Genomic DNA, 15293 nt, shown 5'->3' with positions numbered 1-15293 from the left:
ATCCCTTGTATGTATATCTCTCTTCATTCAGATGTAGTTAAAGTTTCTACAAACGATGACTGTCATGTTGCAGCAAACAAACCTTTCCTGTAACGTTGAATTGCTAATCCTGTTCTCTTCATCCCTTGTATGTATATCTCTCTTCATTCAGATGTAGTTAAAGTTACTAGAAACGATGATTGTCATTTTGCAGCAAACAAACCTTTCCTGTAACGTTGCATTGCTAATCGTGTACTCTTCATCCCTTGTATGTATATCTCTCTTCATTCAGATGTAGTTAAAGTTACTACAAACGATGATTGTCATGTGGCAGCAAACAAAGCTTTTCTGTAACGTTGAATTGCTAATCGTGTTCTCTTCATCCCTTCTATGTATATGTCTCTTCATTCAGATGTAGTTAAAGTTACTACAAACGATGACTGTCATGTGGCAGCAAACAAACCTTTCCTGTAACGTTGAATTGCTAATCGTGTTCTCCTCATCCCTTGTATGTATATCTCTCTTCATTCAGATGTAGTTAAAGTTACTAGAAACGATGATTGTCATGTGGCAGCAAACAAACCTTTCCTGTAACGTTGAATTGCTAATCGTGTTCTCTTCATCCCTGGTATGTATATCCCTCTTCATTCAGATGTAGTTAAAGTTAGTAGAAACGATGATGGCCGTGTTGCAGCAAACAAACCTTTCCTGTAACGTTGAATTGCTAATCGTGTTCTCTTCATCCCGTGTATGTAATATCTTTCTTCATTCAGATGTAGTTAAAGTTACTACAAACGATGATTGTCATGTTGCAGCAAACAAACCTTTCCTGTAACGTTGAATTGCTAATCGTGTTCTCTTCATCCCTTGTATGGATATCTCTCTTCATTCAGATGTAGTTAAAGTTTCTACAAACGATGACTGTCATGTGGCAGCAAACAAACCTTTCCTGTAATGTTTAATTGCTAATCGTGTTCTCTTCATCCCTTGTATGTATATCTCTCTTCATTCAGATGTAGTTAAAGTTACTACAAACGATGACTGTCATGTTGCAGCAAACAAACCTTTCCTTTAATGTTTAATTGCTAATCGTGTTCTCTTCATCCCTTGTATGTATATCTCCCTTCATTCAGATGTAGTTAAAGTTACTAGAAACGATGATTGTCATGTTGCAGCAAACAAACCTTTCCTGTGACGTTGAATAGCTAATCGTGTACTCTTCATCCCTTGTATGTATTTCTCTCTTCATTCAGATGTAGTTAAAATTACTAGAAACGATGATTGTCATGTTGCAGCAAACAAAACTTTCCTGTAACGTTGAATTGCTAATCGTGTACTCTTCATCCCTTGTATGCATATCTCTCTTCATTCAGATGTAGTTAAAGTTTCTACAAACGATGATTGTCATGTTGCAGCAAACAAACCTTTGCTGTAACGTTGAATTGCTAATCGTGTACTCTTCATCCCTTGTATGTATATCTCTCTTCATTCAGATGTAGTTAAAGTTTCTACAAACGATGACTGTCATGTGGCAGCAAACAAACCTTTCCTGTAACGTTGAATTGCTAATCGTGTTCTCCTCATCCCTTGTATGTATATCTCTCTTCATTCAGATGTAGTTAAAGTTACTACAAACGATGACTGTCATGTTGCAGCAAACAAACCTTTCCTGTAACGTTGAATTGCTAATCGTGTTCTCTTCATCCCTGGTATTTATATCCCTCTTCATTCAGATGTAGTTAAAGTTAGTAGAAACGATGATGGCCGTGTTGCAGCAAACAAACCTTTCCTGTAACGTTGAATTGCTAATCGTGTTCTCTTCATCCCTGGTATGTATATCTCTCTTCATTCAGATGTAGTTAAAGTTGCTAGAAACGATGATGGCCGTGTTGAAGCAAACTAACCTTTCCCTGTAACGTTGAATTGCTAATCGTGTTCTCTTCATCCCTTGTATGTATATCTCTCTTCATTCACATGTAGTTAAAGTTACTAGAAACGATGATTGTCATGTTGCAGCAAACAAACCTTTGCTGTAACGTTGAATTGCTAATCGTGTACTCTTCATCCCTTGTATGTATATCTCTCTTCATTCAGATGTAGTTAAAGTTACTACAAACGATGACTGTCATGTTGCAGCAAACAAACCTTTCCTGTAATGTTTAATTGCTAATCGTGTTCTCTTCATCCCTTGTATGTATATCTCTCTTCATTCAGATGTAGTTAAAGTTACTACAAACGATGACTGTCATGTTGCAGCAAACAAACCTTTCCTGTAATGTTTAATTCCTAATCGTGTTCTCTTCATCCCTTGTATGTATATCTCTCTTCATTCAGATGTAGTTAAAGTTACTAGAAATGATGATTGTCATGTTGCAGCAAACAAACCTTTCCTGTAACGTTGAATTGCTAATCGTGTTCTCTTCATCCCTTATATGTATATCTCCCTTCATTCAGATGTAGTTAAAGTTACTAGAAACGATGATTGTCATTTTGCAGCAAACAAACCTTTCCTGTAACGTTGCATTGCTAATCGTGTACTCTTCATCCCTTGTATGTATATCTCTCTTCATTCAGATGTAGTTAAAGTTACTACAAACGATGATTGTCATGTGGCAGCAAACAAACCTTTCCTGTAACGTTGAATTGCTAATTGTGTTCTCTTCATCCCTTGTATGTATATCTCTACACACGATGATTGTCATGTGGCAGCAAACAAACCTTTCCTGTAACATTGAATTGCTAATCGTGTTATCTTCATCCCTTGTATGTATATCTCTCTTCATTCAGATGTAGTTAAAGTTTCTAGAAACGATGATTGTCATGTTGCAGCAAAAAACCTTTCCTGTAACGTTGAATTGCTAATCGTGTTCTCTTCATCCCTTGTATGGATATCTCTCTTCATTCAGATGTAGTTAAAGTTACTAGAAACGACGATGGCCATGTTGAAGCAAACAAACCTTTCCTGTAACGTTGAATTGCTAATAGTGTTCTCTTCATCCCTGGTATGTATATCTCTCTTCATTCAGATGTAGTTAAAGTTACTAGAAACGATGACTGTCATGTTGCAGCAAACAAACCTTTCCTGTAACGTTGAATTGATAATCGTGTACTCTTCATCCCTTGTATGTATATCTCTCGTCATTCAGAAATAGTTGAAGTTTCTACAAACGATGACTGTCATGTAGCAGCAAACAAACCTTTCCTGTAACGTTGAATAGCTAATCGTGTTCTCTTCATCCCTGGTATGTATATCTCTCTTCATTCAGATGTAGTTAAAGTTACTAGAAACGATGATTGTCATGTGGCAGCAAACAAAGCTTTTCTGTAACGTTGAATTGCTAATCGTGTTCTCTTCATCCCTTCTATGTATATGTCTCTTCATTCAGATGTAGTTAAAGTTACTACAAACGATGACTGTCATGTGGCAGCAAACAAACCTTTCCTGTAATGTTGAATTGCTAATCATGTTCTCTTCATCCCTTGTATGTATATCCCTCTTCATTCAGATGTAGTTAAAGTTAGTAGAAACGATGATGGCCGTGTTGCAGCAAACAAACCTTTCCTGTAACGTTGAATTGCTAATCGTGTTCTCTTCATCCCGTGTATGTAATATCTCTCTTCATTCAGATGTAGTTAAAGTTACTACAAACGATGACTGTCATGTTGCAGCAAACAAACCTTTCCTGTAATGTTTAATTCCTAATCGTGTTCTCTTCATCCCTTGTATGTATATCTCTCTTCATTCAGATGTAGTTAAAGTTACTAGAAATGATGATTGTCATGGTGCAGCAAACAAACCTTTCCTGTAACGTTGAATTGCTAATCGTGTTCTCTTCATCCCTTATATGTATATCTCCCTTCATTCAGATGTAGTTAAAGTTACTAGAAACGATGATTGTCATTTTGCAGCAAACAAACCTCTCCTGTAACGTTGCATTGCTAATCGTGTACTCTTCATCCCTTGTATGTATATCTCTCTTCATTCAGATGTAGTTAAAGTTACTACAAACGATGATTGTCATGTGGCAGCAAACAAACCTTTCCTGTAACGTTGAATTGCTAATTGTGTTCTCTTCATCCCTTGTATGTATATCTCTCTTCATTCAGATGTAGTTAAAGTTTCTACAAACGATGACTGTCATGTTGCAGCAAACAAACCTTTCCTGTAACGTTGAATTGCTGATCGTGTTCTCTTCATCCCTTGTATGTATATCCCTCTTCATTCAGATGTAGTTAAAGTTAGTAGAAACGATGATGGCCGTGTTGCAGCAAACAAACCTTTCCTGTAACGTTGAATTGCTAATCGTGTTCTCTTCATCCCGTGTATGTAATATCTCTCTGCATTCATATGTAGTTAAAGTTACTACAAACGATGATTGTCATGTTGCAGCAAACAAACCTTTCCTGTAACGTTGAATTGCTAATCGTGTTCTCTTCATCCCTTGTATGGATATCTCTCTTCATTCAGATGTAGTTAAAGTTTCTACAAACGATGACTGTCATGTGGCAGCAAACAAACCTTTCCAGTAATGTTTAATTGCTAATCGTGTTCTCTTCATCCCTTGTATGTATATCTCTCTTCATTCAGATGTAGTTAAAGTTACTACAAACGATGACTGTCATGTTGCAGCAAACAAACCTTTCCTGTAACGTTGAATTGCTAATCGTGTTCTCTTCATCCCTGGTATGTATATCCCTTTCATTCAGATGTAGTTAAAGTTAGTAGAAACGATGATGGCCCTGTTGCAGCAAACAAACCTTTCCTGTAACGTTGAATTGCTAATCGTGTACTCTTCATCCCTTCTATGTATATCTCTCTTCATTCAGATGTAGTTAAAGTTACTACACACGATGATTGTCATGTGGCAGCAAACAAACCTTTCCTGTAACATTGAATTGCTAATCGTGTTATCTTCATCCCTTGTATGTATATCTCTCTTCATTCAGATGTAGTTAAAGTTTCTAGAAACGATGATTGTCATGTTGCAGCAAAAAACCTTTCCTGTAACGTTGAATTGCTAATCGTGTTCTCTTCATCCCTTGTATGGATATCTCTCTTCATTCAGATGTAGTTAAAGTTACTAGAAACGACGATGGCCATGTTGAAGCAAACAAACCTTTCCTGTAACGTTGAATTGCTAATAGTGTTCTCTTCATCCCTGGTATGTATATCTCTCTTCATTCAGATGTAGTTAAAGTTACTAGAAACGATGACTGTCATGTTGCAGCAAACAAACCTTTCCTGTAACGTTGAATTGATAATCGTGTACTCTTCATCCCTTGTATGTATATCTCCCGTCATTCAGAAATAGTTGAAGTTTCTACAAACGATGACTGTCATGTAGCAGCAAACAAACCTTTCCTGTAACGTTGAATAGCTAATCGTGTTCTCTTCATCCCTGGTATGTATATCTCTCTTCATTCAGATGTAGTTAAAGTTACTAGAAACGATGATTGTCATGTGGCAGCAAACAAAGCTTTTCTGTAACGTTGAATTGCTAATCGTGTTCTCTTCATCCCTTCTATGTATATCTCTTCATTCAGATGTAGTTAAAGTTACTATAAACGATGACTGTCATGTGGCAGCAAACAAACCTTTCCTGTAACGTTGAATTGCTAATCGTGTTCTACTCATCCCTTGTATGTATATCTCTCTTCATTCAGATGTAGTTAAAGTTACTACAAACGATGACTGTCATGTTGCAGCAAACAAACCTTTCCTGTAACGTTGAATTGCTAATCGTGTTCTCTTCATCCCTGGTATGTATATCCCTCTTCATTCAGATGTAGTTAAAGTTAGTAGAAACGATGATGGCCGTGTTGCAGCAAACAAACCTTTCCTGTAACGTTGAATTGCTAATCGTGTTCTCTTCATCCCGTGTATGTAATATCTCTCTTCATTCAGATGTAGTTAAAGTTACTACAAACGATGATTGTCATGTTGCAGCAAACAAACCTTTCCTGTAACGTTGAATTGCTAATCGTGTTCTCTTCATCCCTTGTATGGATATCTCTCTTCATTCAGATGTAGTTAAAGTTTCTACAAACGATGACTGTCATGTGGCAGCAAACAAACCTTTCCTGTAATGTTTAATTGCTAATCGTGTTCTCTTCATCCCTTGTATGTATATCTCTCTTCATTCAGATGTAGTTAAAGTTACTACAAACGATGACTGTCATGTTGCAGCAAACAAACCTTTCCTTTAATGTTTAATTGCTAATCGTGTTCTCTTCATCCCTTGTATGTATATCTCCCTTCATTCAGATGTAGTTAAAGTTACTAGAATCGATGATTGTCATGTTGCAGCAAACAAACCTTTCCTGTGACGTTGAATAGCTAATCGTGTACTCTTCATCCCTTGTATGTATTTCTCTCTTCATTCAGATGTAGTTAAAATTACTAGAAACGATGATGGTCATGTTGCAGCAAACAAAACTTTCCTGTAACGTTGAATTGCTAATCGTGTACTCTTCATCCCTTGTATGCATATCTCTCTTCATTCAGATGTAGTTAAAGTTTCTACAAACGATGATTGTCATGTTGCAGCAAACAAACCTTTCCTGTAACGTTGAATTGCTAATCGTGTTCTCTTCATCCCTTCTATGTATATGTCTCTTCATTCAGATGTAGTTAAAGTTACTACAAACGATGACAGTCATGTGGCAGCAAACAAACCTTTCCTGTAACGTTGAATTGCTAATCGTGTTCTCCTCATCCCTTGTATGTATATCTCTCTTCATTCAGATGTAGTTAAAGTTACTACAAACGATGACTGTCATGTGGCAGCAAACAAACCTTTCCTGTAATGTTTAATTGCTAATCGTGTTCTCTTCATCCCTGGTATGTATATCTCTCTTCATTCAGATGTAGTTAAAGTTGCTAGAAACGATGATGGCCGTGTTGAAGCAAACTAACCTTTCCCTGTAACGTTGAATTGCTAATCGTGTTCTCTTCATCCCTTGTATGTATATCTCTCTTAATTCAGATGTAGTTAAAGTTACTAGAAACGATGACTGTCATGTTGCAGCAAACAAACCTTTCCTGTAACGTTGAATTGCTAATCGTGTTCTCTTCATCCCTTGTATGTATATCTCTCTTCATTCAGATGTAGTTAAAGTTACAAGAAACGATGATTGTCATGTTGCAGCAAACAAACCTTTGCTGTAACGTTGAATTGCTAATCGTGTACTCTTCATCCCTTGTATGTATATCTCTCTTCATTCAGATGTAGTTAAAGTTTCTACAAACGATGACTGTCATGTGGCAGCAAACAAACCTTTCCTGTAACGTTGAATTGCTAATCGTGTTCTCCTCATCCCTTGTATGTATATCTCTCTTCATTCAGATGTAGTTAAAGTTACTAGAAACGATGACTGTCATGTTGCAGCAAACAAACCTTTCCTGTAACGTTGAATTGCTAATCGTGTTCTCTTCATCCCTGGTATTTATATCCCTCTTCATTCAGATGTAGTTAAAGTTAGTAGAAACGATGATGGCCGTGTTGCAGCAAACAAACCTTTCCTGTAACGTTGAATTGCTAATCGTGTTCTCTTCATCCCTGGTATGTATATCTCTCTTCATTCAGATGTAGTTAAAGTTGCTAGAAACGATGATGGCCGTGTTGAAGCAAACTAACCTTTCCCTGTAACGTTGAATTGCTAATCGTGTTCTCTTCATCCCTTGTATGTATATCTCTCTTCATTCACATGTAGTTAAAGTTACTAGAAACGATGATTGTCATGTTGCAGCAAACAAACCTTTGCTGTAACGTTGAATTGCTAATCGTGTACTCTTCATCCCTTGTATGCATATCTCTCTTCATTCAGATGTAGTTAAAGTTTCTACAAACGATGATTGTCATGTTGCAGCAAACAAACCTTTCCTGTAACGTTGAATTGCTAATCGTGTTCTCTTCATCCCTTCTATGTATATGTCTCTTCATTCAGATGTAGTTAAAGTTACTACAAACGATGACAGTCATGTGGCAGCAAACAAACCTTTCCTGTAACGTTGAATTGCTAATCGTGTTCTCCTCATCCCTTGTATGTATATCTCTCTTCATTCAGATGTAGTTAAAGTTACTACAAACGATGACTGTCATGTGGCAGCAAACAAACCTTTCCTGTAATGTTTAATTGCTAATCGTGTTCTCTTCATCCCTGGTATGTATATCTCTCTTCATTCAGATGTAGTTAAAGTTGCTAGAAACGATGATGGCCGTGTTGAAGCAAACTAACCTTTCCCTGTAACGTTGAATTGCTAATCGTGTTCTCTTCATCCCTTGTATGTATATCTCTCTTAATTCAGATGTAGTTAAAGTTACTAGAAACGATGACTGTCATGTTGCAGCAAACAAACCTTTCCTGTAACGTTGAATTGCTAATCGTGTTCTCTTCATCCCTTGTATGTATATCTCTCTTCATTCACATGTAGTTAAAGTTACAAGAAACGATGATTGTCATGTTGCAGCAAACAAACCTTTGCTGTAACGTTGAATTGCTAATCGTGTTCTCCTCATCCCTTGTATGTATATCTCTCTTCATTCAGATGTAGTTAAAGTTACTAGAAACGATGACTGTCATGTTGCAGCAAACAAACCTTTCCTGTAACGTTGAATTGCTAATCGTGTTCTCTTCATCCCTGGTATTTATATCCCTCTTCATTCAGATGTAGTTAAAGTTAGTAGAAACGATGATGGCCGTGTTGCAGCAAACAAACCTTTCCTGTAACGTTGAATTGCTAATCGTGTTCTCTTCATCCCTGGTATGTATATCTCTCTTCATTCAGATGTAGTTAAAGTTGCTAGAAACGATGATGGCCGTGTTGAAGCAAACTAACCTTTCCCTGTAACGTTGAATTGCTAATCGTGTTCTCTTCATCCCTTGTATGTATATCTCTCTTCATTCACATGTAGTTAAAGTTACTAGAAACGATGATTGTCATGTTGCAGCAAACAAACCTTTGCTGTAACGTTGAATTGCTAATCGTGTACTCTTCATCCCTTGTATGTATATCTCTCTTCATTCAGATGTAGTTAAAGTTACTACAAACGATGACTGTCATGTTGCAGCAAACAAACCTTTCCTGTAATGTTTAATTCCTAATCGTGTTCTCTTCATCCCTTGTATGTATATCTCTCTTCATTCAGATGTAGTTAAAGTTACTAGAAATGATGATTGTCATGTTGCAGCAAACAAACCTTTCCTGTAACGTTGAATTGCTAATCGTGTTCTCTTCATCCCTTATATGTATATCTCCCTTCTTTCAGATGTAGTTAAAGTTACTAGAAACGATGATTGTCATTTTGCAGCAAACAAACCTTTCCTGTAACGTTGCATTGCTAATCGTGTACTCTTCATCCCTTGTATGTATATCTCTCTTCATTCAGATGTAGTTAAAGTTACTACAAACGATGATTGTCATGTTGCAGCAAACAAACCTTTCCTGTAACGTTGAATTGCTGATCGTGTTCTCTTCATCCCTTGTATGTATATACCTCTTCATTCAGATGTAGTTAAAGTTAATAGAAACGATGATGGCCGTGTTGCAGCAAACAAACCTTTCCTGTAACGTTGAATTGCTAATCGTGTTCTCTTCATCCCGTGTATGTAATATCTCTCTTCATTCAGATGTAGTTAAAGTTACTACAAACGATGATTGTCATGTTGAAGCAAACAAACCTTTCCTGTAACGTTGAATTGCTAATCGTGTTCTCTTCATCCCTTGTATGGATATCTCTCTTCATTCAGATGTAGTTAAAGTTACTACAAACGATGACTGTCATGTGGCAGCAAACAAACCTTTCCTGTAACGTTGAATTGCTAATCGTGTTCTCTTCATCCCTGGTATGTATATCCCTTTCATTCAGATGTAGTTAAAGTTAGTAGAAACGATGATGGCCCTGTTGCAGCAAACAAACCTTTCCTGTAACGTTGAATTGCTAATCGTGTACTCTTCATCCCTTCTATGTATATCTCTCTTCATTCAGATGTAGTTAAAGTGACTACACACGATGATTGTCATGTGGCAGCAAACAAACCTTTCCTGTAACATTGAATTGCTAATCGTGTTATCTTCATCCCTTGTATGTATATCTCTCTTCATTCAGATGTAGTTAAAGTTTCTAGAAACGATGATTGTCATGTTGCAGCAAAAAACCTTTCCTGTAACGTTGAATTGCTAATCGTGTTCTCTTCATCCCTTGTATGGATATCTCTCTTCATTCAGATGTAGTTAAAGTTACTAGAAACGACGATGGCCATGTTGAAGCAAACAAACCTTTCCTGTAACGTTGAATTGCTAATAGTGTTCTCTTCATCCCTGGTATGTATATCTCTCTTCATTCAGATGTAGTTAAAGTTACTAGAAACGATGACTGTCATGTTGCAGCAAACAAACCTTTCCTGTAACGTTGAATTGATAATCGTGTACTCTTCATCCCTTGTATGTATATCTCTCGTCATTCAGAAATAGTTGAAGTTTCTACAAACGATGACTGTCATGTAGCAGCAAACAAACCTTTCCTGTAACGTTGAATAGCTAATCGTGTTCTCTTCATCCCTGGTATGTATATCTCTCTTCATTCAGATGTAGTTAAAGTTACTAGAAACGATGATTGTCATGTGGCAGCAAACAAAGCTTTTCTGTAACGTTGAATTGCTAATCGTGTTCTCTTCATCCCTTCTATGTATATGTCTCTTCATTCAGATGTAGTTAAAGTTACTACAAACGATGACTGTCATGTGGCAGCAAACAAACCTTTCCTGTAATGTTGAATTGCTAATCATGTTCTCCTCATCCCTTGTATGTATATCTCTCTTCATTCAGATGTAGTTAAAGTTACTACAAACGATGACTGTCATGTTGCAGCAAACAAACCTTTCCTGTAACGTTGAATTGCTAATCGTGTTCTCTTCATCCCTGGTATGTATATCCCTCTTCATTCAGATGTAGTTAAAGTTAGTAGAAACGATGATGGCCGTGTTGCAGCAAACAAACCTTTCCTGTAACGTTGAATTGCTAATCGTGTTCTCTTCATCCCTTGTATGTATATCTCTCTTCATTCAGATGTAGTTAAAGTTAGTAGAAACGATGATGGCCGTGTTGCAGCAAACAAACCTTTCCTGTAACGTTGAATTGCTAATCGTGTTCTGGTCATCCCTGGTATGTATATCTCTCTTCATTCAGATGTAGTTAAAGTTGCTAGAAACGATGATGGCCGTGTTGAAGCAAACTAACCTTTCCCTGTAACGTTGAATTGCTAATCGTGTTCTCTTCATCCCTTGTATGTATATCTCTCTTCATTCACATGTAGTTAAAGTTACTAGAAACGATGATTGTCATGTTGCAGCAAACAAACCTTTGCTGTAACGTTGAATTGCTAATCGTGTACTCTTCATCCCTTGTATGTATATCTCTCTTCATTCAGATGTAGTTAAAGTTACTACAAACGATGACTGTCATGTTGCAGCAAACAAACCTTTCCTGTAATGTTTAATTGCTAATCGTGTTCTCTTCATCCCTTGTATGTATATCTCTCTTCATTCAGATGTAGTTAAAGTTACTACAAACGATGACTGTCATGTTGCAGCAAACAAACCTTTCCTGTAATGTTTAATTCCTAATCGTGTTCTCTTCATCCCTTGTATGTATATCTCTCTTCATTCAGATGTAGTTAAAGTTACTAGAAATGATGATTGTCATGTTGCAGCAAACAAACCTTTCCTGTAACGTTGAATTGCTAATCGTGTTCTCTTCATCCCTTATATGTATATCTCCCTTCTTTCAGATGTAGTTAAAGTTACTAGAAACGATGATTGTCATTTTGCAGCAAACAAACCTTTCCTGTAACGTTGCATTGCTAATCGTGTACTCTTCATCCCTTGTATGTATATCTCTCTTCATTCAGATGTAGTTAAAGTTACTACAAACGATGATTGTCATGTGGCAGCAAACAAACCTTTCCTGTAACGTTGAATTGCTAATTGTGTTCTCTTCATCCCTTGTATGTATATCTCTCTTCATTCAGATGTAGTTAAAGTTTCTACAAACGATGACTGTCATGTTGCAGCAAACAAACCTTTCCTGTAACGTTGAATTGCTGATCGTGTTCTCTTCATCCCTTGTATGTATATACCTCTTCATTCAGATGTAGTTAAAGTTAATAGAAACGATGATGGCCGTGTTGCAGCAAACAAACCTTTCCTGTAACGTTGAATTGCTAATCGTGTTCTCTTCATCCCGTGTATGTAATATCTCTCTTCATTCAGATGTAGTTAAAGTTACTACAAACGATGATTGTCATGTTGCAGCAAACAAACCTTTCCTGTAACGTTGAATTGCTAATCGTGTTCTCTTCATCCCTTGTATGGATATCTCTCTTCATTCAGATGTAGTTAAAGTTACTACAAACGATGACTGTCATGTGGCAGCAAACAAACCTTTCCTGTAACGTTGAATTGCTAATCGTGTTCTCTTCATCCCTGGTATGTATATCCCTTTCATTCAGATGTAGTTAAAGTTAGTAGAAACGATGATGGCCCTGTTGCAGCAAACAAACCTTTCCTGTAACGTTGAATTGCTAATCGTGTACTCTTCATCCCTTCTATGTATATCTCTCTTCATTCAGATGTAGTTAAAGTGACTACACACGATGATTGTCATGTGGCAGCAAACAAACCTTTCCTGTAACATTGAATTGCTAATCGTGTTATCTTCATCCCTTGTATGTATATCTCTCTTCATTCAGATGTATTTAAAGTTTCTAGAAACGATGATTGTCATGTTGCAGCAAAAAACCTTTCCTGTAACGTTGAATTGCTAATCGTGTTCTCTTCATCCCTTGTATGGATATCTCTCTTCATTCAGATGTAGTTAAAGTTACTAGAAACGACGATGGCCATGTTGAAGCAAACAAACCTTTCCTGTAACGTTGAATTGCTAATAGTGTTCTCTTCATCCCTGGTATGTATATCTCTCTTCATTCAGATGTAGTTAAAGTTACTAGAAACGATGACTGTCATGTTGCAGCAAACAAACCTTTCCTGTAACGTTGAATTGATAATCGTGTACTCTTCATCCCTTGTATGTATATCTCTCGTCATTCAGAAATAGTTGAAGTTTCTACAAACGATGACTGTCATGTAGCAGCAAACAAACCTTTCCTGTAACGTTGAATAGCTAATCGTGTTCTCTTCATCCCTGGTATGTATATCTCTCTTCATTCAGATGTAGTTAAAGTTACTAGAAACGATGATTGTCATGTGGCAGCAAACAAAGCTTTTCTGTAACGTTGAATTGCTAATCGTGTTCTCTTCATCCCTTCTATGTATATGTCTCTTCATTCAGATGTAGTTAAAGTTACTACAAACGATGACTGTCATGTGGCAGCAAACAAACCTTTCCTGTAACGTTGAATTGCTAATCATGTTCTCCTCATCCCTTGTATGTATATCTCTCTTCATTCAGATGTAGTTAAAGTTACTACAAACGATGACTGTCATGTTGCAGCAAACAAACCTTTCCTGTAACGTTGAATTGCTAATCGTGTTCTCTTCATCCCTGGTATGTATATCCCTCTTCATTCAGATGTAGTTAAAGTTAGTAGAAACGATGATGGCCGTGTTGCAGCAAACAAACCTTTCCTGTAACGTTGAATTGCTAATCGTGTTCTCTTCATCCCGTGTATGTAATATCTCTCTTCATTCAGATGTAGTTAAAGTTACTACAAACGATGATTGTCATGTTGCAGCAAACAAACCTTTCCTGTAACGTTGAATTGCTAATCGTGTTCTCTTCATCCCTTGTATGGATATCTCTCTTCATTCAGATGTAGTTAAAGTTTCTACGAACGATGACTGTCATGTGGCAGCAAACAAACCTTTCCTGTAATGTTTAATTGCTAATCGTGTTCTCTTCATCCCTTGTATGTATATCTCTCTTCATTCAGATGTAGTTAAAGTTACTAGAAACGATGACTGTCATGTTGCAGCAAACAAACCTTTCCTTTAATGTTTAATTGCTAATCGTGTTCTCTTCATCCCTTGTATGTATATCTCCCTTCATTCAGATGTAGTTAAAGTTACTAGAAACGATGATTGTCATGTTGCAGCAAACAAACCTTTCCTGTGACGTTGAATAGCTAATCGTGTACTCTTCATCCCTTGTATGTATTTCTCTCTTCATTCAGATGTAGTTAAAATTACTAGAAACGATGATTGTCATGTTGCAGCAAACAAAACTTTCCTGTAACGTTGAATTGCTAATCGTGTACTCTTCATCCCTTGTATGTATATCTCTCTTCATTCAGATGTAGTTAAAGTTTCTACAAACGATGATTGTCATGTTGCAGCAAACAAACCTTTCCTGTAACGTTGAATTGCTAATCGTGTTCTCTTCATCCCTTCTATGTATATGTCTCTTCATTCAGATGTAGTTAAAGTTACTACAAACGATGACTGTCATGTGGCAGCAAACAAACCTTTCCTGTAACGTTGAATTGCTAATCGTGTTCTCCTCATCCCTTGTATGTATATCTCTCTTCATTCAGATGTAGTTAAAGTTACTACAAACGATGACTGTCATGTGGCAGCAAACAAACCTTTCCTGTAATGTTTAATTGCTAATCGTGTTCTCTTCATCCCTGGTATGTATATCTCTCTTCATTCAGATGTAGTTAAAGTTGCTAGAAACGATGATGGCCGTGTTGAAGCAAACTAACCTTTCCCTGTAACGTTGAATTGCTAATCGTGTTCTCTTCATCCCTTGTATGTATATCTCTCTTAATTCAGATGTAGTTAAAGTTACTAGAAACGATGACTGTCATGTTGCAGCAAACAAACCTTTCCTGTAACGTTGAATTGCTAATCGTGTTCTCTTCATCCCTTGTATGTATATCTCTCTTCATTCAGATGTAGTTAAAGTTACAAGAAACGATGATTGTCATGTTGCAGCAAACAAACCTTTGCTGTAACGTTGAATTGCTAATCGTGTACTCTTCATCCCTTGTATGTATATCTCTCTTCATTCAGATGTAGTTAAAGTTACTACAAACGATGATTGTCATGTGGCAGCAAACAAACCTTTCCTGTAACGTTGAATTGCTAATTGTGTTCTCTTCATCGCTTGTATGTATATCTCTCTTCATTCAGATGTAGTTAAAGTTTCTACAAACGATGACTGTCATGTTGCAGCAAACAAACCTTTCCTGTAACGTTGAATTGCTGATCGTGTTCTCTTCATCCCTTGTATGTATATCCCTCTTCATTCAGATGTAGTTAAAGTTAGTAGAAACGATGATGGCCGTGTTGCAGCA

The sequence above is a fragment of the Rhineura floridana genome, chromosome 13 (assembly GCF_030035675.1).
Source record: "Rhineura floridana isolate rRhiFlo1 chromosome 13, rRhiFlo1.hap2, whole genome shotgun sequence".
In the NCBI taxonomy this organism is placed as follows: domain Eukaryota; kingdom Metazoa; phylum Chordata; class Lepidosauria; order Squamata; family Rhineuridae; genus Rhineura; species Rhineura floridana.
Note: the sequence above shows the minus strand (reverse complement) of the source record.